A 27,676-nucleotide genomic window follows, 5' to 3' on the forward strand; every position below is an offset into this window, starting at 1 on the left:
GATCTTCCGGCCGTCTTCCCTCTAGGAAGCCGGTAACGCAAAGATCCGCGATAGTTGCAAGTATCGCGAAGTTTGATATCGCCTGCTAGCCTGCTGCGGCTCTTGTGGCTGCGGAAAGAGGTAGGATGCTCGTGGGCGTGGATCTGCTGTGGGTCTTTTAAGGACCGGTAAGGAGGGTGACGGCCTGGCAGGAGACCGTCGTCCCCGCGATCGTATCTTGTGGCTTATATTAGGCTCTTGGTTCCTTCGTCGTGTTGCTGGACGCCCAGGGACTTTAGGAGGCGAGCGGTTCCCTCTTGGAGTGCCGCCTCAGCCGTGTGGACTCCGACGGCTCAGGACACCCATAGAAGGCATATTTTCTTAGGTTATATACTAAAATGTAGTAAGTTATAAATAACTTCTCTGAGTACAAAACCTGCAACACATGCCCTAAATAGAAGGCAAAGGTAAAGATACTATGAAAACTTCAAAGTGTTTTTTCGTGTACCATCCCAAGTTACCAGTGGTTTGTATAACACGTTATGGGTAAACACTAAGCAAACCATCAGGCTGTTTTGGTAAGCATCTTCAGGGCAGCATACCACTCAGGAATTAATGAATACTTCTCATCTAATACTTTTCCAGACGTTGTATGTAGATTAATCCAAAAATGCTTCCTCACATGTTAAAATGTTTTTGTGTGCTGTAGGATATTTCACTGAAGTAGATTAACCTGCATGGGCCTGTATTAGTTTCCTATGGCTGCTGTAACAAATTACCAAAAACTTAATGGCTTAAAACAGCATAAAAGTGTTATCTTATAGTTCTGTAAGTCAAAATCCCTACATTGGTCTCATTAGGCTAAAATCAAAGTGTCAGCTGGGTTGCCTTCTTTTCTGGAGGCTCTGCAGAGTATCTTTCCTCGCCTTTTCCAGCTTCTAGAGGCTATACACATTCCTTGGCTCACGGACACCCTTCTGTCTTCAAAGCCAGCAATGTTGCATCCCTCTGACCTTTCCATAGTCACATCTCCCTTTAATTGCAGCAGGGAAAGACTATTTGATTTTAAGGGCTCACATGATAAGATTGGGTCCACCAATAATCCAGGATAATCCTCCCATATCAAGGTCTATACCCTTTTTCACATCAGCAAAGTCCCTTTGCCATATAAAGTAACATATTCATGGGTTCCAAGGATTAGGATGTGAATATCTTTGGTGGATCATTATTCTGCCTACCACAGGGTCTTAATAAGAAAAACTATATGGCTATTTGCTCTGTAAATAGGTATCCATTCTTTGACAGATACTAAAAATTAGTGTGTTTTCATAAAATGCTTCATCTAGAATAGCACTTGTTTCTGTTTACCAGCAGGTAAAAATTTTGTACAGAAGAGAAACATCTAATTCATCCATTATGTTGGTCCTCATACATGGTTAAGAGGTTAAGTCATTTAACCCCACTGCTTCAGTGTCCTCACCCATGACAGATTAATAATAGGGTTACTGTAAAAATTAAATAAAATAAATAAAACACCTAAAACAATACCTAGTCTCAGTAAGGATTTAGTATTGCAATACACTATTGTTATCAATAGAATGCATCCACTTGAAAGTTGAATTCTGCATAGCCATTTCTTCAATTTAATATTTTGGCTAATAGTTGATAGTACATTATTAATTAGATTAGAATTTTAGACTAGATTCTAACTTAAACATCATGGATTATAAGGCATATTTTCTAGGTGCAGCTGAAAAAAACTCATTATAATTGTTACTCTTGATTTTAACATGCATCTTGATATTGGAAATTCTAAAATGTAGGGAAAAATCTTCTTGGAATTGGAATTGATGAAATATATCTGTTTTACTTAAATTCTGTTCACATTGTCCCTAAAATCAATAGCAATTGGAAATTTCAGTCAAGCTTACTTTTTTTTTCTGCAACTATCAGAGAAGAAATTTGATTTTTTTCTCATACTGAAATGACTAGTTATGTAATATTGTCTTATTTTTTAATGTCTTATTTTTCCAGAGGTCCACTGATTTAAGATGTTCATTTTTAAAGAGCTGACCTCTAAATAGGAGTGATTAGACAAATCACAAAGAAGTAAATATTGATTTAAATGAAAGAGATCATCTGGGTGATGGAATACTCTTGTGACTAACAGAAGTGAAGGGGGCCTCAATTTCTGAGTGTTTCTTATTTAATCTCACCACCATGGTTATGATACATGGTGAAGCAGAAATAATCATGACATAAAAATTTGTCTTAGTGAATTACATGCCTCACAAAATTAGACATCCTGAAACATTCCTTCCCCCATTTAACAGTAGCTTTTGTCTGAGCCCATTAGAGTGACATCCTTGTCTAGGTGCTGATATTTTAAGCATCCAACACTGTAAAACTACACTGCAAAGTGAAATTGAAAGCCTTGCAAAATATTGAGGAATTACCAAAAGTCAATAAAAATGATATTGGATAACTAAGTCGGATGCAAAACCATTGGGAAAGTATGATCTAGCAAAATTAAGCCTGTAAAATCTACAAAAAGAGAAAAAACACAGATGATGATAGCATGGGCATTTCAAAAGAGTATTACTTGAATATCAAAGAGGCCCTTGAGAAAGAGGATTAAACCTTTTAATATTTTACAAAAAAGTAGACTTTATATTCACACTGCAGAAGTCAAATATGAATCTATCTGTGGTTCATAGACCTCCAAAATTGTGAGTTAATCCAGCAAAAAGGCTCAAGAAAAAAATAGGTATGTGTCTTAGTCCATTTTGGTTGCTGTGACAAAATTCCACAGACTGGGTAGCTGTGGATAAACAGCAGAAATTTATTTCTCACCGTTCTGGAGGCTGGAAAGTCCAAGATCAATGTGTCAGCATGGTAGCATTCTGGTGAAGGCCCTCGTCCAGTTCATAGCTGGCCCTTTCTTGCTGTGTCCTCACATGGTGGAATGGGCTAGAGAGCTCTGTGGTATCTCTTTTTTAAGAGCATTAATCCTGTTAATGAGGGCTCCATCTCATGAACTAATCACCTCCCAAAGACCTCACCTTCTAAAACCATCACAATGGGCATCAGAATTTCAACATATGAGTTTTGAGGGACACAAACATTCAGACCTTAGAAGTATGAAAACATAAGACAACATAAGAAATTGAGTCTAAGCGTTTTAGTTAGCTGATTTTAGGTTGTAACATTTCTCCCCTGATACAGTTTTCCAGCCATTGTATCAAGGGGAAGAAAGGAAGAACAGATGAGGGCAGGGTAGAGATGATAGAAATAGATGTGTCCTTGTTTGCCAATAAGTAACCTAAACCTTAAAGTTTAAAAGTCAATGTTATGCAACAGTGTGAATGTACTTAATACTACTGAACTGTACACTTTAAAATGGTGAAGAAGGTAAATTTCATGTAATACATATTCTTTTACTCTCATTAAAAAACAAAACAAAAAACTTGGGTCAACAAAAGGACAATTTGATTCTTGAGTCAGGTGTAGTGAAAGATATATAGTGAATGGCAGGTTAGTGTTAGGAATGTGATGAGCATTATTACCTCTTGAACCTTCACCAATGCTGTTTTTACTTCATAGACTCATTATGTATTAGAACTTGAAGAAATCTAAGGGATTCCTTGATCCTGTGCTCTAATTTAAAGACAAGAAAGTAGTTTTGAGAAATGTTAGGTTATTTGCCCCTGGTCACAAATAGCAAATAAAATCAGGACTAGAACATGATTCCTGATACTCATTGCAATATGATAAGTATACAAAAATATTTCACAGAAGATACTTTTAGATTTGAAAAATTAAATGCTGTGATTCAATTTCATGTAATACTTCATATCACATGTCACATAGTAAGCCTAACAAATCTGCAACAAAACACGAGGGACTGCAGGTTGAAATAATTTTATAAAAATACTCAAAATGCATAGCAGACCTTGCAAAATAAAGTATGTAAAATACTCATAGGCCAAAAGTAAGGAGGGAGGTGAAAACTAGCTTATTAAGCTGGCGCTTATGCCACTGCTGTCCTGGAAGCATATGCCCATCTCAGTTACCAAAAGGTCTGAGTTTTAACAGTTTTGTGGGGACAGAAGACATGGTCTTAAGCTCTCATAAGGTCCCAAATTGGAACTGAGGCTCTCATTTGAAATCAGAAACATTGAAAGGTAACATCCTCAGTGAAACAGTGGGCTAGAAGAAAACTCTGGAGAGCAGAAAACAGGGAGGATGAAGAAGAGAGACTTGTTTTTCTTGGCATGGGCTCTTTGGACAGGGTGTGTGTGTGTGTGTGTGTGTGTGTGTGCGCGCGCGCGTGTGTGTACTTCCTCTGACATTTTGAAACCACAGCCATGCCCCCAAATGGATTACAATTTGAATTCACATAATCTGCATGATCTAGGAAACCCCAAGCCATGATAATAGCATAATGTAGTGCCAGTTTAATTACATCCAGGTTGGGAGAAAGAAAATAGCATATCCTCTCTAAAAGAAAACATGTTAAAACAAAGACCCCTCAAAATTCTTAGAGATAAAGCCCTATAAAACAGTTCACAGTCCCCAAACTGCAAAACACAAAAATGAGCCACCATGAACAAAAGCCAGTAGGAAAAACATGCAACAAAGATAGACCCTTAGTAATTTCAGTTATTAGAAGTATTAGATAAAAGTTTGTGTGTGTGTGTATAGATAAAATACGTACTGATATTTTAAAAAATGAAACTGAACATGAGAAAGAGAAAAGACACAGTCAAAAAACAGCAAATAGATTTTTTTAAAAGGACTAGAACTTTTGGAAATGACAATTTTAATTACTGAAATTAAAAACTCAATCGTAAGTTAAATGGCAGATTAAACACACCATAACATACCATATAACACAGGGAACTATATTCAATATCTTGTAATAACCTATAATAGAAAAGAATCTGAACTGACTTTGCTGTACACCTGAAACATTGTAAATCAACTATAGTTCAAAAAAAATAAAAACTAAAAACTATAAAATTAAAAAAATAAAAGCAGAGTGGACATATCCCCCCCTCCCAAAAAAAAGAAAGAAAAGAAAGAAAAAACCCTAATAGAGAATTCATGACCTGTAAGATCTAAAGAAATGACCCCAAATGCAGGACAAAATATCAAGTAGAGGGAAAGTACAAAAGAAAGGTTAAGAAAAATAGAGGCTAGAATTGGATTTCCAGAAGTAATGAATAGAGAGAATGAGGAAAGAAAATTTTCTAAGTAATGATAGCTGAAATCCTCAGATTCAGGAAGCACAATGAATTGGGTGCAATATTAAATATATATATATACCAGTAGTTGCACACATTGAAGTAAAATTACAGAAGAAAGTAACAGAGAGTCTTGAAAGCAGCCATTAGAAAAGACAGATTACCTATAGAATAGAATGACAATTTAACTGATAACACTAGACTTCTCAATATTAGAAAGGAAGCCAGGAGACAATGGGATAGTAACTTCAAAGTGCAAAAAGAAAATAGCTGTCAACCTAGAACTTCATAGTCTGCTACACTATAGTGAGTGCAAAATAAGAATATTTTCAGACAAAATCAAAAGCATAAAACCAGTGGACTCTCACTACAAGATCTTTTTAAGGATTTTGAACTCAGAAAACAGATCTGAAATGTAAGAAGAATGATTAGCCTAAAAAAAATTAGCAAACAACCATTAACTGTGTAAAACTATAGTAATGATGTAATTTAAATATATAAAAAATAAAGGAAAATTAAAATGCTGGACAAAAAACTTGAAAATATGATAACAGTGAAAGAATCTAAGGTGTTTAAGATGTTTCTGTTGGAAAAGAGGAGAGTAGAGATACTGATGATTTTTACTAAGTGAAATATTCACATTAAATGTCAGGGTATATGTAATGAAATATTAAAGGAACATATAAGTTCTTAATAAAAAAGTGGATTATAAAATTCAATCAATCCAATACAAAGCAGGAAAGGAGAAAAATAAAGCAAAAGCATGATTAATAGCTCAAAATAATAAAAATTGATCCATATATTTTAGTAAAAGCAATAAATGTATTTAAAAGATTAATTTTCCTGGTAGAAGGTACTTTCTGATTGGATAAAAATGAAATCCAGCTGTATGTCAGTTACAATACATACTCTTAAAAAAGTAAAGGCAAGACTGAAAGTAAAGTAAAAAGATATAATAGAGAAATAGTGGAGGGAAAAGACAATTAGAATAGCTCAGAATATTAATATCTGACAATACAAGCTTTAATGTGAAAAACCTTAAGGACAAAGAAATTAGCCACAGAAATTATAAAAGGCATAGTTTACCAAGGAGATAAAAAAAGGATCTCTACTTATAACCACCTACCAATATTCTCAAATATATAAAAGTTGTCAGAATTTCAAGGAGTAACTGGTAAGGCCATAAACATTGTAGAAATTTTTAATATTCTTCACAGTAATTGTCAGATTAAAAAGAAAGTAGAATCAAGCCACACAATTAACTGTCTTGATCTAATGGACATATATAGAGTACTCTTCTATTATTAGAGAATAAACATCTTCACAAGCACATAGGGAACATTTATAAAAATTGACTATAAACTATGTCATAAAACAAGGCTCAACAGCTTTCCAGCAGTCTGCTTCAGACAGATGAATTAAGTCCCATGAATCTAGTCCCATGAATTAAGTCAGAAATCAATATTTCAAAAATGTTTTTAAAAGATGATATATTTGGAAATTTAAAAACACTTCTAAACTTATGGGTCAGAGAAAAAAAATCATGATGGAAATTAGATAATAAATATGTAATAATTAAAAGGAACAAGTTATAAGACTTCTTCAGCTGAGGCCCTAAAATGACAAACCTCACATTTAATGTAAGATAGTCTTCCATATAAGATTTCCAAAGGAAGTCAACAACATAGATTTTATGATCCTAATTCCTCATCTACATTGAGTATATGAAAGTGTTGGATGGAAGGGATTAGAGGATGGGGATGGGAGGTTAGAGGAAGAGAAGAAAATGTTTTTGATAGAGGTATTGCAGAGCTAAGTTCCACACCTCAAGATAAGCAAAAGGAGCTTCAGAGGAATCACTTGGAATATTTAATATGCATCCCTTGGAATTTTGGGAACGTGGTGGACTGTTTGACTCAAACCTTAAGAATCTGAAGGGCAAGTGCTGTGGCTGGCTAACTGCTCTGAAGTTGAGTAAGAAAGTTTAATGTGTTTGGGGAAATATAAAAAAAGCAGGAAAATGTAAAAAAAGAAGAAAGCTCCCAAATCAACAACTTTAACTTTACAATTTAAGGAACTAGAAAAAGAACAAACAAAACCCAAAGCTAGCAGAAGGAAGGAAGTAATAAAAATTAGAGCAGAGACAAATGAAATAAAGAATAGAAAAACAGTAGAGAAAATCAATGAAAACAAAAGTGATTTTTAGAAAAGACCAACAAAATTGACAGACCGTTAGCTAGATGGGCTAAGAAAAAAGAAGACTCAAATTACTAAAATCAGAAATAAAAGTAGGGACATTACTAGAAATCTTACAGACATAAAAAGGATTATGAGAGTACAATGAACAATGGTATGCCAAAAAAATTGAATAACCCAGATGAAATGGACAAATTTCCCAGAAACATAAAACTAACCAAAACTAAATCACAAAGCAATAGAAAATCTGAGTATACCTATAACCAGTAAGGAGATTGAATCAGTAATCAAAAATCTGCCAACAGAGAGAAGTTCTGGACCTGAGGGTTTCATTTGTGAATTTTGTCAAACATTTAAAGAGGAACTAATACTAATACTTCTCAAATTTTTATAAAAAATTAAAGAGGAGGGAACACTTCCTGGTTTATTCTATGAGGCCAGCATAACCTAATACCAAAGTCAGGTAAGACATTACAAGAAAAGAAAACTACAGGCCAAATCCCTATGAACACTGATGCAGAAATCAACAAAATACTAGCAAACAGAATTCAGCAGCATGATGAGTAGAATTTATTCCTGGAATGCAAAGGTGGTTCAACATATAAACTTTGATCAATGCAATATGCACATGAATAAAATGAAGGATAAAAACCCACATGATCAACTCAATGAATGCAGAAAATTATTTGACATCCTTTCATGATAAAAACACTCAACAAACTAAGGATAGAAGGAAAGTACTTCAACATAATAAATCCCATTTATGGAAAGCCTACAGTTAACAACACATTCAATGGTGAAAGACTGAACACTTTTCCTCTAAGATTAAGAGCAAGGCAAGGATGCCCATTTTCACCATTTCTATTCAACATAGTATTGGAAGTTCTAGTCAGAGTAATTAGGCAAGAAAAAGAAATACAAAGCATTCAACTTGGAAAGAAAGAAGTAAAATTATCTGTTTGCAGATGATATTATGTGTAAAAAAAGACTACACACATACCCATACAAAAGCTGTTAGAATAAATTAATTCAGCAAAATAACAGAATACAAAGTCACTAAGTAAAAATCAGTTGTATTTCCATACACAAACAATAAATAATCTGAAAGGGAAATTATAAAACATTTCCACTTACAATTGTATCAAAACTAAAAAAGTACTTAGGAATTAACCAAAGAGATGAAAGACTTATACACTGAAAACTACAGAACATTCCTGAAAAAACTTAAAGAAGAAAAAAATAAATGGAAACACATCCCAAGTTCATGGATTAGAAAACTTAATATTGTTAAGATTTAGTACTACCCAAAGCAATCTACAGATTCAGTGTAACCCTTATAAGAGTCCCAATAATTTTTTTTGCAGAAACAGATAAACCCATCCTAAAATTCAGATGAAATCTCAAGCACCCTGAGTATCCAAAAATAATCTGGAAAAAGGAGAAGAAACCTGGAGGACTTACACTTCCTGATTTCAAAACTTATTACAAAGCTACGGTAATCAAAACTGTTTTGTACTGGCACAAAGACAGACATAGATCAATAGAATAGAATAGAGAGCCCAGAAATAAACCCTCACATATACGGTCAAATGATTTTCAACAGGAGTGCCAAGACCATTCAATGGGGAAAAGACAGTCTTTTCAACAAACGGTGCTGGGAAACTGGATATTCACATGCAAAGAATGAAGTTGGACCCTTACCAAACACCAAAATGGATCAAGGACCCAAATGTAATACCTAATATAATAAAATTCTTCGAAGAAAACAGAACAAAACTTCACAACATTGGACTTGGCAGTAATTTCTTGGATATGAAAGAGGTATGAATGGCCAATAAGCACATAAAAAAGATGCTCAACATCACTAATCATTAGGGAAATGCAAATCAAAACTAAAATAGGTACCACATCACAACTATTAGGAACACTTACATCAAAAAAATAACTTGTTGGAGAGGATGTGGAGAAATGTCACCCTTGAGCACTGTTGGTGGGAGTGTAAAATGATACAGACACTGTGGAAAACAGTATGACAGTTCCTCAGAAAACTTAAAATGGAATTACTTTACCATTTGATCCAGCAATTCCACTTCTGGGTATATACCCAAAAGAATCGAGAGTAGGGTCTCAAAGAGATATTTGTACACCCAAGTTCACGGCAGTGGAGTGGACAATAGCTGAAATGTGGAAGCAGTTCAAGTGTCCATTGATCAATGAATGGATAAGCAAAACGTGGTATATACAAATAATGAAATATTACTCCACCTTAAAAAAGAAGGAAATTCTGCAATATGCTACAACATTGATGCACCTTGAGGACATTATGCTAAGTGAAATAAGACAGTTAGAAAAAGACAAATACTATATGATTCCACTTACATGAGGTACTTAGTGTAGTCAAAATCATAAAGACAGAAAGTGTTAATGATGGTTGCCAGGGGCTGGGTGGAGGGGAGAATGGGGCGTTATTGTTTAATAGATAGAGTTTCAGTTTTATAAGATGAAAAGAGTTATGGGGATGGATAGTGGTGATGCTTGCACAACAATGGAAATGTATTTAATACCACTGAACTGTACACTTTAAATGGTTAAGATGATAAATTTTATGTGTATTTTACCACATTAAGATAAAAAAAACTATTATTCAAAGACAATATGAGAATTCACATAAAAATAAGAGAATATGCAGATAATATTTTAGAATAAGAGAATTCAAGTACAAGTGCAGTTTATAAAAATCAACTGCATTCCTATACACTAGCAACACAAAATAGGAAACATAATTTTTAAAATATACTATTTATAGTGTCAACTAAAAATATATAAGAACAGTTAATAATTATCTTTTAAAATGTATACAAGATAGTTGTAGAAGGAATAATAAACTTTATTGGAAACATACATGAAAAAGAGATACACTATGTTCATGGTATAAAAATTTAATATGATAAAGATGTCAGCTTTCTCCAAAATTAATCTATAGAGTCAATGAAATTCACTATCAAATTACTGGCAGAGCTTTTTCCTGTGGACCTTGACAAGGGGATTATAAAGAAGAAGTATAAAGTGCCAAGAATATCAAGACAGTTTTGACAAGATACCAAAAGGAAAGGAGGAACAGTTCAATAAGTAATTGTTCAAAACTGGAACAATTGAGTTTTCACAGGGGAGAGAAGTGGAGTTGAATTTGTTTCCAACATTATACATAAAATTAAATTAAATTCCAAGTAAATGAAAAACCAAATGTAAAATGAAAAACTTTAAAATTTTTAGGAAGTTTAAAATTTAGAAAGAAAGAAAGAAAAAAACCCACCAACCCAACAAATTCTTTTCACATATTCAAAATTTCTGGTCAGCCCAGCACAGCTATCAAACACCAAATGAGTGGTAAAGTAATAGAATGATAAACAAAGTGGTATAATTATGCCATTTGTACGACTATGTACAAGGCAGTTGCCTTACTAGACATGCCTTTATTCTAACTCTTCAGACAACTAGAACAGTATTTTATTGTTTACATGTCAAAATTTGCATAATAATGATGCATATATAGTTATGTTTGAAGTATTTCTTTTAGCATACTTTTATTTAACATAAAATTTTAATTATATCATATATGATTAGCTTATTCTGAAAACAATCAGCATAAAACTAGTATATCCATGTAAGAACATGCTATTCAACTTTATCGTTATAAAAACAAAATAAGTTGTTTAAAACTTAAATGTAAATCGATAGGCTAGTATTGCTTTAAATAAATACAACAATTACAGGCTTAATTGCAATGATATTGCAAAACTAACTTTTAAAAACTAAATTGAAAATTGAATACAATTTTAGATAAAATATTGAAAAACAATACTTGGACATAACCCATATGTTCCTTCCCTCCTATTTATCCAAAAGTGTGGTAGCATAAAAAATTAACTGATATAAGTATCATAGAAAGACTTTTTGCCCAACTAAAAAAATACTAATGAAGATGTATTTTTCCAAGGAATTAAGTAAACTCCAAAACTTCATTACATATTCATAATGTGATTCTCTTTTCCACAAAAGATTCTAGTTAAAGTAATGGGAATTACATTTAAATAACAGTTAGATAATGCAAAAAATGTAGATTTGCCTTTGCTAAGCAGGATAGAAACATTAAATATCTGAATCACATTAAAAATTTTAGGGTGAAAGATGTTTTCAATCCTTACCATGTGCTCCCCAAATGGTTTTCAGATTACATGATCTGTAGTGTCCATTTTAAGTCTAAAATTCTGTGTAACTTCTGTTAAAGGTAACTTTTCCTCAAGTTATTTTAGCCCACATGGCCTCATTGTTGGTGACTTTACCTGCATTTTCATTGCTTAAATTCTTCAAACAAGGCAACTGTTTCAAAAGGGAAGATATATAGACATGGTTTAAAATGTTAAAGTTCAAATTTTAAAGTATGCCTATATACTTTGTAAAGATGGTTGCCAAAGTTTTAATTTTCAAATATGTTCCCAAATGGAATGATACCTTAGGAACCATGAAACAACAGTAAAAGGGAATTCTGTGGTCATTACAGGATGTACAGACTTGAATAGAGGTTTATTCTGAAAGCAAATATTTTATTATACTTCCTTTATGAGAATCATTTTTACCACCTTGCTCTACATTCATCAATATATTCTAATGAAATAGCATGGGCTAGGAATAACTTGAGGAACTAGTTTAGACAGGGAAATATGAAAAGTATGTAAAAGTTAAATGAGTTTATTTTTAAACTGATTACTATTATTTAAAATATAAGGCAACTCTGCTCTGTCCAATTTATGCATATATTATTTGACATACTGGTTGAAATATCCCATACCACTTTTGCACAGTAGCAATGCAAAATCCAAATAATTCATATTTTCAAGTCTGTTAAAACCTTCTCAAATTTCTGTAATTCATTCAAGTTCTGTAGAAAAACATAGGCTTTATTTTTTTTACTGTTAGTTATTTATACAGTTCAGTGTTACAGATTCTAAATATCTAAAAACCTGCAAGAATTCCACCATCCAAAGCATATTCTTAAGATCTTTTTGCATTTACCACTGTTGTCACAATAATGTCTTTTGTGGCTGTGAATTATCATTAGACTTTCTATATTCACAACCATGAGAATACCTGTCTTTTCTTTTTCTATCAACCTTTTTATTACTTTTCTTCAGGAAAGATTGTATCTGTTTCTAAATCTGTGACAACTTTCAAATGTATAGGACTGTTAAAAGTGGACATTACTGATATTATTTTATTTTTATTTATTTATTTTTTAACATCTTTATTGGAGTATAATTGCTTTACAATGCTGTGTTAGTTTCTGCTTTATAACAAAGTGAATCAGCTATACGTATAGATATATCCCCATATCCCCTCCCTCTTGTGCCTCCCTCCCACACTCCCTATCCCACCCCTCTAGGTGGTCACAAAGCACCGAGCTGATCTCCCTGTGCTATGCGGCTGCTTCCCACTAGCTATCTGTTTTACATTTGGTAGTGTATATATGTCAGTGCCACTCTCTCACTTCATCCCAGCTTACCCTTTCCCCTCCCTGTGTCCTCAAGTCCATTCTCTATGTCTGCATCTGACTGCTGTTATTTTAGATGGTAGTTAAGAGAAGCAGAGAATACGATGGTGGGGGCTCACACATGGTTGTTATCATTAGAAAAAAATCATACCACTAAGCATAATAAGCTTAGAACCATAACAAAGATGATTTAAGAAAGAATGTCCCCCATTCTCTCTTCCATTCTGTCTTTTTTTTTTAACTTAGCATTCATTGATGTAAGTGGATATTCTTTTTTTATTTATTGAGATGTAATTGACATACAACATTATATTAGTTTCATGTGTATGACAAAATAAATCGATATTTGTTCATATTGAGAAACAATCACCACAGTAAGTCCAGATAACATCCATCACCATATAAAGTTACAAAATTTTTTTCTTGTGATAAGAACTTTTAAGGTCTATTCTCTTAGCAACTTCTAAATATATACAATGGTATTATCAACTATAGCTACCATGCTGTACATTAAATCCTAAGTGGATATTCTTGAGGGAAAAAAAGAAAACTACCACTTCTTTCCACTTTTAAGTATTTAAGTTATTATAGTGGTACATATCACTAGTCTAAAGAAGTGCAGTACAAATCTTGTCATATACAGTATTCCTTCAAAAACAGGTTGTCCCTCCAAGTTGGTCACAGTTTAGTAGGAGAGGAAGGGCTGTAGACCAAGTACAGTGTGATAAGTGACATGTACAAAGGGCTGCTGCATTTATGACTGAGACTTTTATCTTTTAGGCTCCAGATTTGTGTAGAAGCCAATGATAATTTGCATGATCCTTTTCCTGACTATGTATTTCTTATATTTCATAGATCATTTAATGGAACTAATTCAGTTTACTGTTAAATTCTATTAAATGTCTATTTCTCACATTTCTGCCATAAAAATTCCCTAGCTATTGAGATAAATTACAGAAGAAATATTAATAAATTTTATAGAATCTTAGGAAAATTGGCAGTTCCCTTAGTATCTATTCATTTAGTCATTCATTCATTCAACAAATGTTTATTTAGCACACCTGTCATATGCCAGGAACCCTTCTTGGCACTGAAGATAAAGCCATGAACCAGAAAGACATGACCCCTACCCTCATAAAACTCAAAGTCAATAACATGCCCAAAATTAATACTTTAAAACATGGAGATTACATAGACTCTCACACAGTTAAATAAGACAGATTGCTGTTATTTGGATAGTTTTCATACTTTGCCTCACTTTAGTAAAATTTAAGAATATCAAAAATAAAGAAAAACTTCCAGAGTGAAAGAGCAGATCACTTACATATGACCAGGCAATATACTCATTTTAGACATTTCAAAAACTTTTGTAAAAAGATAACTGAGTTATACGTTTTAGTATTGTAGGGGAGACAAATTTCTGATGCTAGAATTTTGCACTTATCCAGATCATCATTTAAATATGAGAGTACAATAAAAAATCATCTCAGCCATTTAAGGCCTCAGAAACATTGCCACACACAGACTGTATTAAAAAAAAAAAAAAAGCTCTTTGCTACAATAATAGCAGAGGACTTTAATAGCCCACGTTCAATAATAGATAGAAGAACTAGACAGAAGATCAGTAAAGAAAGCATGGACTTGAATAACGCTATAGACAAATTGGACCTAACAGACATATACAGAACTCTCCTTACAGCATAATATACATTTTTCTGAAATGCACAAGGAGCATTCTCCAGGATAGACCATATGTTAAGGCCACAAAACAGTCTTAATAAAGTTTAAACGATTGAAAACATACCAAGTGTCTTTTCTAATCACAGTGGAATGAAACTAGAAATCAACTGTACAAGGTAAACTAGAAAATTCATAAATATATAAATATTAAACAACACACCAATATGTCAAAGAAGAAATCACAAGGGAAATTAAAAATATCTTGAGAAAAATAAAAATGAAAACACAGCATATTTAAACTTATGTGATGCAGCAAAAGTAATGCCAAGTGGAAAGTTTATAATTGTAAAGACTTACATTAGAGAATATAGGTCTCAAATCAACAACCTAACTTTACAACTTAAGGAACTAGAAAAAGAAGGACAAACAAATCCAAAGCCAGCAACAGGAAATAAAGATTAGAGCAAAAATAAATAGAGAATATAAAAATGATAGAGAAAATGAAACCAAGAGTTCTTCAAAAAGATCAACAAAAATGACAAACCTTTAGTTACATTGACCAAGAAAAAGAAAGAATACTGAAATAACTAAAATCAGAAATAAGAAAGGGGGCATTACTATTGATTTATAGAAATAAATAGAATTATAAAAGTGTATCAATAACTGTACACCAACAAATTGGATAACCTAGATGGGATGGACAAATTCATAGAAACATACAACCTAGCAAGACTGAATCATGAAGAAGTAGAACATCTGAATAGACCTATAACCAGTAAGGAGATTGAATCAGTAATCAAAAATGTCAATAAACAAAAGTCTGGACAAGATGGCTTCACTGGTGAATTCTACCAAATATTTAAAGAAGAATTAAATCCTTCTGAAATACTTACAAAAATTTGAAGAGAAAGGAACACTTCGTAGCTCATTTTAGGCCTGCATTATCCTGATATCAAACTCAGACAAGAAAACTACCAACATTATTCCTTATGAATATGAATGTGAAAGTCCTCCACAAAATATTAGCAAACAGAATTCAGCAGCATAGTAAAATGATCATACACCATGACTAAGTGGGATTTATTCCTGGAATTCAAGGATGGTTCAACATACAAAAATCAATCAATGTAATACACCACATTAAGAGAATGGAAGACAGACCAGAAAACAAAATGAAACGTGATTATCTCAGTTGATTCAGAGAAAACATTTGAAAAAATTCAACACACTTTCATGATAAAAACACTCAATAAACTAGGGATAGAAGGAAATTACTTCAGCATAATAAAGCCTATTTATGGAAAACCCACAGCTAACATCATACTCAATGATGGAAGCCTGAACATTTTTCCTCTAAGATCAGGAACAAGGCTAAGATGCCTGCTTTCACCACTTCTATTCAACATAGTTCTGGAAGTCTTAGAGCAATAAGGCAAGAAAAAGAAATAAAAGGCATCCAAACTGGAAAAGAAGAAGTAAAATTATCTCTGTTTGCAGATGATATGATCTTGTATGTAAAAAACCCTAACAACTACACACACATAAGCTTTTAGAACTAATAAATGAATTCAGTGAAGTAGCAAGATACAAGTCAACATGCAAAAATCAGTTGCATTTTCACACACTAGCAAGGAACAATCTGAAAACAGTCCATTTCAAAAATGGGCAAAGGACCTGAATAGATGTTTCTCCAAAGACAATATGTGAATGGCCAATAATCACATGAAAAGATGCTCAATGTCACACATCATAGGGAAATGCAAGTCAAAATCTCACTTTACACCCATTAGGATGGCTATTGTAAACAAAAAACAGGCAAAAACAAAACAACCCACACAGAAAGCATCAAGTGTTAGTGAGAATGTGAAGAATTTGGAACCCTTGTGCATCGGTAGGAAGAATGTTGATGTAAAATGGTGCAGCTGCTATGTAAAACAGTATGTCAGTTACTCAAAAAGTTAAACATAGAATTACCATATGATTATAGAATTAGCATAGATCCAGCAATTCTACTTCCAGTTATACACCCAAAATAATTGAAAGCAAGGACTTGAACAGAGATTTGTACACTCATGTTCATAGTGACATTATTCAAATACTGAAAGATGGAAGCCACCCAAGTGTCCATCAATGGATAAACAAAATGTGGTATATACATACAATTGAATATCATTCAACCTTAAAAAGGAAGGAAATTCTGACACATGCTACAACATGGATGAACTTTGAAGACTTTATGCTAAGCGAAATAAGCCAAACACAAAAGGACAAATACTATATGATTTCACTCATATGAGGTACCTAGAGTAGCCAAATCCATAAAGACAGAAAGTAGAATGGCCATTGCCAGGGGTTAGAGAGAGGAGGGAATGGAGACTTACTTTTAATGGGTACAGAGTTTCCGTTTGGGAAGATGAAACAAGTTCCTGAGACAGAGCTGTGATGGTTGCACAACAATGTGAGTGTACTTAACTACTGCACTGTACACTTAAAAATGGTTACAATGGTAAGTTTTATGTTATGTGTATTTTGCCACAATTTAAAATAGTTAAAACTGTAATTTTATGCCTTGTATATTTTACCACAATTAAAAAATACATGAAAACTTCTAGAAGAACTCTAATAAGAGAAATATATTCAGTATGATATAGAAATAGGGGAAGAAAGAGTGGGCAAAAAACTTTTAAAAATTATTATTGTCTAAAAGTGTAAGGACAAAAAATAAAGAATAATAAGGGGAAAATGACAGAAAATGGAGAAAAACACATTTACAACTGAATTTCCAAAACTGAAATTCTAGATGATGTGAACCAAAACACTTCAGGGAGAAACTAGAAAGAGATGAGAGAATTCTAAATCATTTGTATTGTTTGAGGAAAGATATTGATAAACTTGGGAAATAGAAAAATATGAAAAAGTGTAACAATCAGTCTTAATAAGTTAGGGATAACCCATTAAAAGAATAAAACTGGAATGTAAATCTCAATTTTTGATATTTGAAGAAATTTGATATTTGAACAAATTTTTATCTATGTGAAAGAAAGAATAGGAAGAAGAAAAATAAGCAGCATAGCAAAGGGAAATATGAAATGCAGAAATAAATCTGATATAACAGTAATTACAGTAAATGTAAATGTTACTCATATTGGATAACAAAACAATATACTAAATGCAAAAATAAGAGATTTAAAACAAAAAGATAAAGATGGAAATTTAAATCATTAATAAAACATACTAAAATATAAACAACAGTAAAAAGGGCTAGAGTACCAATCTTAATATCTATCAAAAGAGAATTCAAGGCAAAATATTATAAAAGCCAAAGAGCAGTATTATATATGGATATTATAACAGCTCAAGAAAGTAAAACAAATCAGGAGGTTCAGCAAAGATGCTGGGTACGAGATCAGTTTTTAAAAGTCAGTTAACATTACTCTATACCAGCAATGATCATCTAGAACAGGGGTCCCCAACCTCCAGGCCGTGGACCAGTATCGTTACTTGGCCTGTTAGGAACCAGGCTGCACTGCAGGAGGTGAGTGGCAGGCAAGCGAGCAAAGCTTCATCTGCTGCTCCTCATCGCTCCCCATGGCTCACATTACCACCTGAACCATCCCCACCCCCCATAGAAAAATTGTCTTCCACGAAACCAGTCCCTAGTGCCAGAAAGTTTGGGGACCGCTGATCTAGAAAACACAATAGGTAATACAGAGCAGTAGAAAAACTATGAAGTGCCTAGTAATAAACTTTTAAAATAATATGCAAGACATCTATGGAGAAAGTTTTAAAATCCAATTACAGGACATAAAGATCTAAATAATTAGAGAAATAGATTATCCTCATGGATAAGATAATTTAACATTCTGAAATATATTGAATATATTAAACGCCTGTATTCATGGGATCATTTTAAAGAATATTCCACTTGTAGCAAGTGAGGACATAGGCAGTCTAGGGTTCTTATGGTCATTTTTTTCTAGTCTAGTCTTTTAAAATAAATGTTTATTAAGGAATTTGTCTTTAAGTTCTTTGTATTTGCAGTTCCTTCAGCCTGTACTATTATTTCCCTAGATATTCTCATGGCTCATTCATCCAAAGTAGGGACCGTGGATCCATATATGACTTTATGAGCATTACTCCTTTTCTTGGCTGCTTGCCGGGGGATGGATACCAGATCTAGACCACTGAGATCTGCTAAGGAAAGGAAGGGAGAGGAGGTACAGTTGGGACTTTATAGCACTTATCATTACCAGATGTTACATTTTATGTATTTTAAGTGTTCATTGTTCATCTCCCTTAAGCACAGTGAGGGCAGCGACTTTTTGTTATTGATGCTCTCTGTTATGGGCACAACATTAAAAAAAAATTCCTGGATGTAGTAGGCACTCAATAAGTACTTGTTAAATGAATTAATTGAATACAAGAATAATTTGTTCCTAGTGGGCAAATATATTCAAGAAGACTATCAGCTAAAATTAAGATTAGAAAATTGGTAAATTAACTTTTAATAAATTTTCAGAACATTGGCCTCCTCTTCCCGATACTGTACCTCAAGGGCTTACCAGCTCTCTAATTCTCAACTTAAATGACTAATTAAATGGATGAAAAATCTCCTTTTCTGGCTTTAATTCTTTTCTGTACTATACATAATGATTCTCTGATGCAAGGTGCTGTACATTTTACTGTGTCTTTTTGTAATTGAATTTGTGCCCTCTGGGCCAGAAATATGTCTACTATTTATAAAAGTTTAATTTCTCCCCAATATCTAGTTAAAAGGTGAATCTTAAAAAGACTAAAATGTTGCCCTAAAACAAATACTGTGCATAGTCAAATCAAACATAAACATTCCACTTTTATGTTCTTTTGAGAAGAGCCTAAAGAACTAACTTATAAATTGTAATAGATTTGTAATTAGTTTAATTTGCAGTCACTGAAACATTCAGACATTGGTTTTCCAGATATTCATAGTTTAGATTAAAAATTTCACAATTTTTTATAGACTATTTTACTTCATGATACTCATTACACGTTATAGAAATAGCATACAGATTTCCCTCACACTTCATTGGTACACTAAAGAACTTCGTTTTTATAAAATGCATTCATTCTAATGTATTCATAATATATATTATTATTCTAGAAGCAGATAACCAGTTGTTTAGATAGTTCTAAGATTTTAACTGCATATTAATACAGGAGAATATATTAAATTAAAATCAAAAACCAGATAATACTAAGAAAAAATGATGGCACACTGACAGGAAAATAATAATTTTTAGTGTAGTATACTACATTCTAAATGAAAATGTTTGGATGAGAATGCAAAGAGGATGAATATGAATAGTATGATTCAACTGCTAAACGTGCAGTGTATGTTTTGCTAAGAAATCATAAAGCACAGGAGAGTGGTCTCACTAAATGGTATTACATTTTATGAAATTAGAAAGACTTTAGTTTATTGGATAAGGCCAAGTCTTATGTACATGTGATAATAAAAAATATCAACATAAGTGAGTGTAGCTAGATCACATGTTTAAGATAGACTTAAGGGACTCAACTGAGTTCACAAGAAACACACAGGAGAGATGAACAAGTTAAATGACACTATGAAAAAATAAACAGATTGGGAACATGGAACATATACAAAAAAACTGGCCTGAACACTTTAAAAGTCCAATGCCAAAGAAAAGAAAATGTGTGTGTGTTGAGGGCAGGGAGTGCTAGGGAGAGCACTGTTCTAATTAAAAGAGACTAAGGGTGAAAAAAAAAAAAAAAAAGAGAGAGACTAAGGAGACACACACAAACCAGCTATACAATATATGACATAAAATGTGTTTGCGGAACAAATGAAGAAATTTGCATGTGGTCTAGGTATTAGATAATATTATAGAATTAATGTTAATTTTCTTGGGTGTGTTAATGATGTGATTGTGTAGTGGAATGCTGTTTTAAGGGGATGCAGCTAAAATCTTTAGGGAAGAATATCATCAAGTCTGCACTTTGAAATGGATTCAGCAAACACACACATACACACACAGGCACGCACACCAGCTTATATGGAAAAATATTAACAATTGTTGAATCTAGATGGTACGTGTATGAGTGATATGAGTGTTTGTTGTATTTTTCTTCCAAATTTTCTATATACTTGAAAAATGTTCATAGTAAAAAGTTGGGAAAACAAAAGTTATTTAAGCATTTATAATAAAAGACAGAACTTTTTAGAATTTTTTAAAAAGAATCCAAAGGAATTCTCTATTAAAGATATAGAGCTAAGCTCAAAAATGAACTAGCACTCTTTACAAAGAATGCCATTAACCTATTACTAAATAAGTGCCAAGAAAATAATGGTGATCATCCTTAAGACATAGGCAGCTGGCATCACAGTACCAGTTATCTGCGTTTCTAAATATGTATTCTCTCAGGATAAATATGGATGCTAATGGCCTAGAGCACTGCACAACTTGAAGCTCATAGAGGTCAGTATGTTTTTAATTATTTTCAGTATCACAGACATCCACCTTTACATAAGTTTTAGATAGGCATTTGATGAAATTCTGACCTAACGTAAAATCTAACAATTTTTGTAAGTAGAATGACTAAGTAAATAGTTTACCATTTAGCTAACATAGCACAAGAATTAGTTGAATTTACCTGAGTAAGTATGGATCTCACTGAAGTTGTGTCTTGGCATCTCTGTAATACTGCATTAATTGCAAAGCTTCCCAGAAGATGCTGCTTTTTTACAACCCAGGCTGGAGAAACAAACTTAGTAGCAAATTGGTTTATCTGTTAAATATAAAAGTGAAATATTGAGCTGAAGAAACATCTGTTAGTGTTGTGCAATGGTGATAAAAATTACTCCCTTAATATCTGGCATTGACATTTGTTTATACAATAGTAAGCAGTGTGATCAAGGATATGTTTCTTACTAATTCAGGGGCTTTTGACAAAATGTAAAGATAATCATATTAATTTAAAATAAGGTTTATGCATCAATTATGTCATATTCTATGACCTAAATTAAAATGAAAAAGCTAAAATTAAATAAAGTTAAATAATTTTAATTATCCTTGCTATCACTCTGCAATTAATACTCAATTATTCTTTTTTTTTTCCATTTATCTTGCTTGTATTCTACTACCCAGGATACCTTTCTCTTCCCCTCACTTTTCCCCTTCACTTTAATACATGTGTTGAAAATATGTCATGATATCCTGTGATTTCCAACAAGCCCTGGGAAGACCAAGTTCTAAATTATGGTCCCTCCATCATATTCTCAAACCCAGTCCATCACTGAAGCTTCATCTTATACTAGAGCTCCCATAACTGTCAACCCCTTCTCAGATGCCTTGATGATCCAAGTCTGCTCTGAAATCCACTATGAATAATGTACAAGGTTCTTCAAGGTGGTTAGGAAGATAGGACCCGGATCTTAAAGCTAATATTAAATATTAGCTTTCTAGTTACCTTCAACTGAATGTAGATTTCCACCTGGCATGCAAAACCCCGCCTTTCAGTCTGGTACATTCAGATGACAGCTTCTTAGGAGGAATGTTCTTATTTTTTCTGAAAATCTGAAACAGGAAAAAGTTTTATTCTTGGGTGCCAAGTAAAAAATTCTTTTAAAAATCCCTACAGTAACAGAAAATCGTTGTCTTCTACCATTTTGAGAGGTAGAACTTGGCAGCAGTAAGCACTTTACGTTAATAAGACATTCTGATCTCTCGAAGAGAAAGTTTTGCATTATAGAATTGATCAGTTGTTAGTTGTTGAGGTAAAGGCCACCTGAAAGGAAACTCCTACACAGTAACTCATTTCTTCTACTGGAAGATGTCAAAAGTAGAAGCTGCTTAGTCATAGTGAGATTGCTTATCGCCAGTGAACATGTCAATTGAGTCATACAAGGAACATCTAAAATGGACTTTTGAGAAGTTGAAAGTGTCCTTTACTTGATCAGTAGTGCAGGGAAGGGAGAAATAGGCATTCAATGACTAACAGGTAAACACCCCTTCCCATAGACTCAGGAGAGCTGAAGAAGCCCATGAATGAATAAATCAGGGAGAAAAAAAAAAAAAAACAGTGCCAGTATAGAAGGTAATTACCTCTTCTTGTTTCTACAAAGAATGTCTCTGTCTGCCGTTCCTTATCACTGCAACAATCCAGAGAATAGAGGAAGTTACACAAAAGATTAAAGCAATACTTTAAGAATTGCCTTGTGTATAATAATGTTTTTATAAATTTTCTATCTCAATTTGCTAGAAGTTTAGACCCAAGTCCTTTGCAAAATTTTGAAATAGGGGAAGTTTGTAACAACCTTTCCTTCTTCCTTGTGGTTGCTCTTGTAGACCCTGTCCCTCCCTCGCTGGTGTCCCTTCTGGTCATTTCCCCTCTGTACTCTTCTCTGATTCCTTCGCCAGAACATCTGTGTTCTCTCAAGGATGCACTAAATGGCTTGATAATCTACCCCACAGAGGATCTGAAACCCTCCATTTGTATTTCATGGCATGGTTGCTTATGGACTACATGAATTTTGGTTTGAAATAAAAACAGTAAAGCATATCTTTCAAGTGAATTCTATTTTGTGATGTGATTGTTGACTATCATTATAAAGAGATATATTTTCCTGGAAGTAATTTAATATCTGAATAAAGCTCTTAATACAACAGCTGTTAAAATCACATATTTAAGTAAACTATTATAGGTTAAAATATGAATGGTTCTCAAAAATATTAATAATTTCTAAAACATTAGGAAAATATCATCCAGTAATAACTGGAAATAAGATGTCCCAAGTGCAATATTTGTCAAGTACCTAAAGTTTGGTACTTTTCACACGTTGTTCACATGATTGTGGCAATTCTTTATCTTTGCCTTTAAAACTTGATAGCAATTTAGTTCACTTTCTCCCAGCTTGAAGTGACCTTAAGCTTTTAAGCTTATTTTCTGTGTGAAAGCATGTGCCTTTTTGAGCACACTGAGATTTTTCCCTGCTTTATAACTGGAGCCCTGCCCCAGAAAATCTGAACAGCATCCTGATCCCATTTTAGATGAGAGAGAGGTTGGGTTTGACCTCTTGCTGGGGGATCTAGCTGTCCAGATGAAAGACCCCTGAGTATGCATCTTCTCCTCCTACACAGGCCTACCTCATAGAAAGAAGAAGTACTCTTTTTACACTCATCTTGGGGCAACAGGCACCTAGAATTGTAAAAATTACATTCTGATCCAAATATGAGCCTGCCTTATTTTCTTTTCATAAATAGACAAAAAAACATCATTTTTCTCCTGTTGTCTCCTCATACACTCTCAGGACCCTGACACAATATGATGACCACCACATGTCATTACAAAATGTCCTACATTCAGGATGTGCATTTTTTTGCAAGGCCATGCTATTATCTGACTAAAAACAGACCATAGTGATAATGACAATTCCCTGTCTGCTCTGTGGGAACTCAAGATTCTCATATTCCTGCCAGATATTTTGGGCAGCTGTTGGAAGACACTCATTCCCCTCTCCTGAGGTTTCCAGGTAGAGGACAGCTGTTTGTGCGGCACAGTGCTGCCTCACTCTCCTCCTCTGAAAGGTAGCACCTCATCTGAGTAGGGAGCTTCAGATAATGAACTGGGTACTTACAGCTTAGCTCCTTCCTCTTTCTTTATTACTGGTGTATGCTTGCCTGCAGAAGGCATGTGTTTTAGGCTGCTCTTGATCATGAGGTAAATGATAAAGGCTTTGTCATTGCAGGGGAGCAGGGGGCTGTGATTTCCCAGCACTGCCTCTAATTATGAGGTTAAGTATTGGGTATCTAATTCTTCTCATGTTTCTATACCTTCTTCTCCCATTGATCTATTAATAATGAGGCTGACATTTGCATTCCATCTGTCTGGTTCCACATTCTATCTCAAATGGTTCAGAACTCTAGTGCAAAAGGGCATAAATGCATTGACCTCCTTGTGTGACAGCGGTCTTCAGAAGGAGTGGTCTCCATGAAGTGGTTCTCTTGGACCCCACAAAGTAGCCTCCATTTTTCTCCTCCACCTCAGTGGTGAAATCTCTAGTGCCTGTAAATATCAAAAAACAGCTGTGATTCCCCCAGTGTTACAACAGCTTTAACTAATGGTGCTGCTCCTGCTATTGATGTGGGAATCCAAGCTGCAAATGCCTGAAGGTGAGGACACTACTGTCTATACAGAGGACCCTTTACATTGCTGCTGGTTGTGCTACCTCCTGTTATTACCAAAGCTGCTGACACCTTGGGATCTCAATGTCCTGTAGGATTTCAGCTGATGAACTCCATCCTGGGACCCAGGCCAAAGTATATGAGAACCAGGCTGAAGGACACTCTGAGGAAAAGATTCCATGCTGTATAGTGAAGTGCACATATCTTAAGTGTACAGCTCAATGAATTTTATATATGAATACACCTGTGTAAATAACACCCACATCAAAATATAGAACATTTTCAGCACTCCAGAAGATTCTCTCATGCTTCCTCTTAGCTCAACCTCCCCCCAACCAAAGGTAATCATGATACTGATTTCTATCATGTTCTTAAACTTGATGTAACTGGAATAATAAAATATATACTCTCTTGTGTCTTTTATGTGAGACTCACCTATGTTGTTGCATGCAGCTGTAGTTTGTTATTTTTCATATTAATATTAGTATTGCATTGTGTGCAGATGCCACCATTCATATTATATTTCTATTCTGCTGCTTTGATTATTACAAAATATGTCTTTTGATGAGCATATGTATATTATTTGTTTTGTTTTATTAGACTTTATTTTTTTAGAGCAGCTTTAGATTTACAGCAAAATTGAGCGGAAGGTATAGAGATTTCCCATATATCTCCTGCCCCACCATGTGCACAGCCTTTCCACTCTCAACATCCTCTACTAGAGTTGTACAATTTAAAAATTGATGAACCTATAATGACACATCATTATCACCCAAAGTCCATAGTTTACACTAAGGTTTACTCTTGGTGTTGTACATTCTGTGGGTTTTAACACATGTATAATGACAGGTATCTACCATTACAATATCATACAGAATAGTTTCACTGTCCTAAAAATCCTATATTCTCTGCTTATTCATCTCTCCTTCCTCCCTAATCCTTGGCAACCCCTGATTTTTTTTTATTGTCTTCTAACTTTTGCCTTTTCCAGAGTGTCAAATGGTTGGAATCATACAGCATGTAACTTTTTCAGATTAGCTTTTTTGCTTGGTAATATGCATTTATTTCCTCCATAGTTTTTCATGGCTTGCCTATTTTCTTTTTAGCACTGGATAATGTCCTATTGTCTGGATGTACCACAGTTTATTTATCCATTCACCTACTGAAGGATATCTTGGTTACTGCTAAGTTTTGGCAATTACGAACAAAGCTGCTATAAACATCTGTGTGCAGGTTTTTGTGTGGACATAAGTTTTCAACTTCTTTGGGTACATACTAAGAAGTACAATAGCTGGATTGTATGGTAAGAGTATATTTAGTTTTGTAAGAGATTACCAATTGTCTTCCAAAATGACTGTACCATTTTGCATTCCCACCAGCAATGAACAAGAGTTCCTGTTGCCCCACATCCTCACCAACATTTGGTGCTGTCAGCGTTTGAAATTTTGGCCATTCTAATAGGTGTGTAGTGGTATGTCATTGTTGCCTTAATTTGCATTTTCCTAATGGCTCATGGTGTAGAGTACCTTTTCATATGCTTATTTGTCATCTGTATATCTTTGGTAAGATGGCTGTTTAGATCTTTGGCCCATTTTTTAACCTGGATGTTTGTTTTCTTATTGTTGAGTTTTGAGAATTCTTTCTTTGTATGTTTCGGAAAATAGTCCTTTATGAGATGTTTCTTTTGCAAATAATTTTTCACAATCTGTGGCTTATCTCCTCATTCTCTTGAGTGACTTTTGCAGAGCAGAAGTTTTTAATTTTTATGAAGTCCATCTTATCAGTTCTTTCATGGATTGTGACTTCGGTGTTGTACATAAAATCATTGTCGAACCCAAGGTCGCCTAGATTTTCTCCTACCTTATCTTTCAGGAATTTTATAGTTTTGCTCTATGATGCACTTTGAGTTAATTTTTGTAAATGGTGTAAAGTCTGTGTCTGGATTCATTTATTTACATGTGGATGTCTAGTTGTTCTAGCATCATTTATTTAAAAGACTATATTTTCTCCATTGCATTGATTTTGCTCCTTTGTCAAATATCAGTTGACTATATTTGTGTGGGACTATCTCTGGGGTTTCTGTTCTGTTCTATTAACCTATTTGTCTATTAAGTTTTTCTATTCACCAAGACCACGGTTGATTACTATAGCTTTATAGTAAGTCTTAAAGTCAGGTAGGGTCAGTCCTATAAATTTCTTCTTCACCTTCAGTACCGTGCTGGCTATCCTGGGTGTTTTGCCTCTCATAAAAGCTTTTGAATCTGTTTGTAGATATCCACAAAATAATTTGCTAGGACTTTGATTGGGATTGAATCTATAGATTGAGTTGGAAAGAACTGACATCTTAATGATACTGAATCTTCCTGTGCATGAACATGGATGATCTCTCCATTTATTTAGTTCTTCTTTGATTTCTTTCATCAGAGTTTTGTAGTTCTCCTCATATATATTTGGACATATTTATCAGATTTATACTTAAGTATTTCTTCTTAAGGGTTCTAATGTGAATGATATTGTGTTTTAAATTTCAAATTCTACTTGTTTATTGCTGGTATATAGAAAAGTGATTGACTTTGTATATTAACCTTGTATTCTTCAACCTTGCTATAATTACTTATTAGTTCCAGGAGTATTTTTGTCCATTCTTTCAGATTTTCTATATAAATGATCATGTCATCTGTGAACAAAGACAGTTTTATTTCTTCCTTCCCAATCAGTATATCTTATATTTCCTTTTCTTTCTCATTGCATTAGCTGGTACTTCCAGTACAATGTTGAAAAGGAATGGTGAGAGGACCTAATCTTAGCAGGGGCTTTTAGTTTTTTGCTGTTAAGTATGATGT

At 33.7% G+C, this 27,676-nt stretch overlaps 1 long non-coding RNA gene across 1 annotated transcript; it reads left to right on the forward strand.

The window, feature by feature from the left end:
* Window positions 1-95: 95 nt before the first annotated feature.
* Window positions 96-27,614, forward strand: LOC309633047. Its single transcript, XR_014247274.1, has 2 exons — window positions 96-167; window positions 8,786-27,614. It is a non-coding gene; the product is annotated as an uncharacterized lncRNA (long non-coding RNA).
* The last annotated feature ends 62 nt before the right edge of the window (window positions 27,615-27,676 follow it).

This window comes from Balaenoptera borealis, assembly GCF_965194805.1.
Source record: "Balaenoptera borealis genome assembly, chromosome: 8".
Lineage (NCBI taxonomy): Eukaryota > Metazoa > Chordata > Mammalia > Artiodactyla > Balaenopteridae > Balaenoptera > Balaenoptera borealis.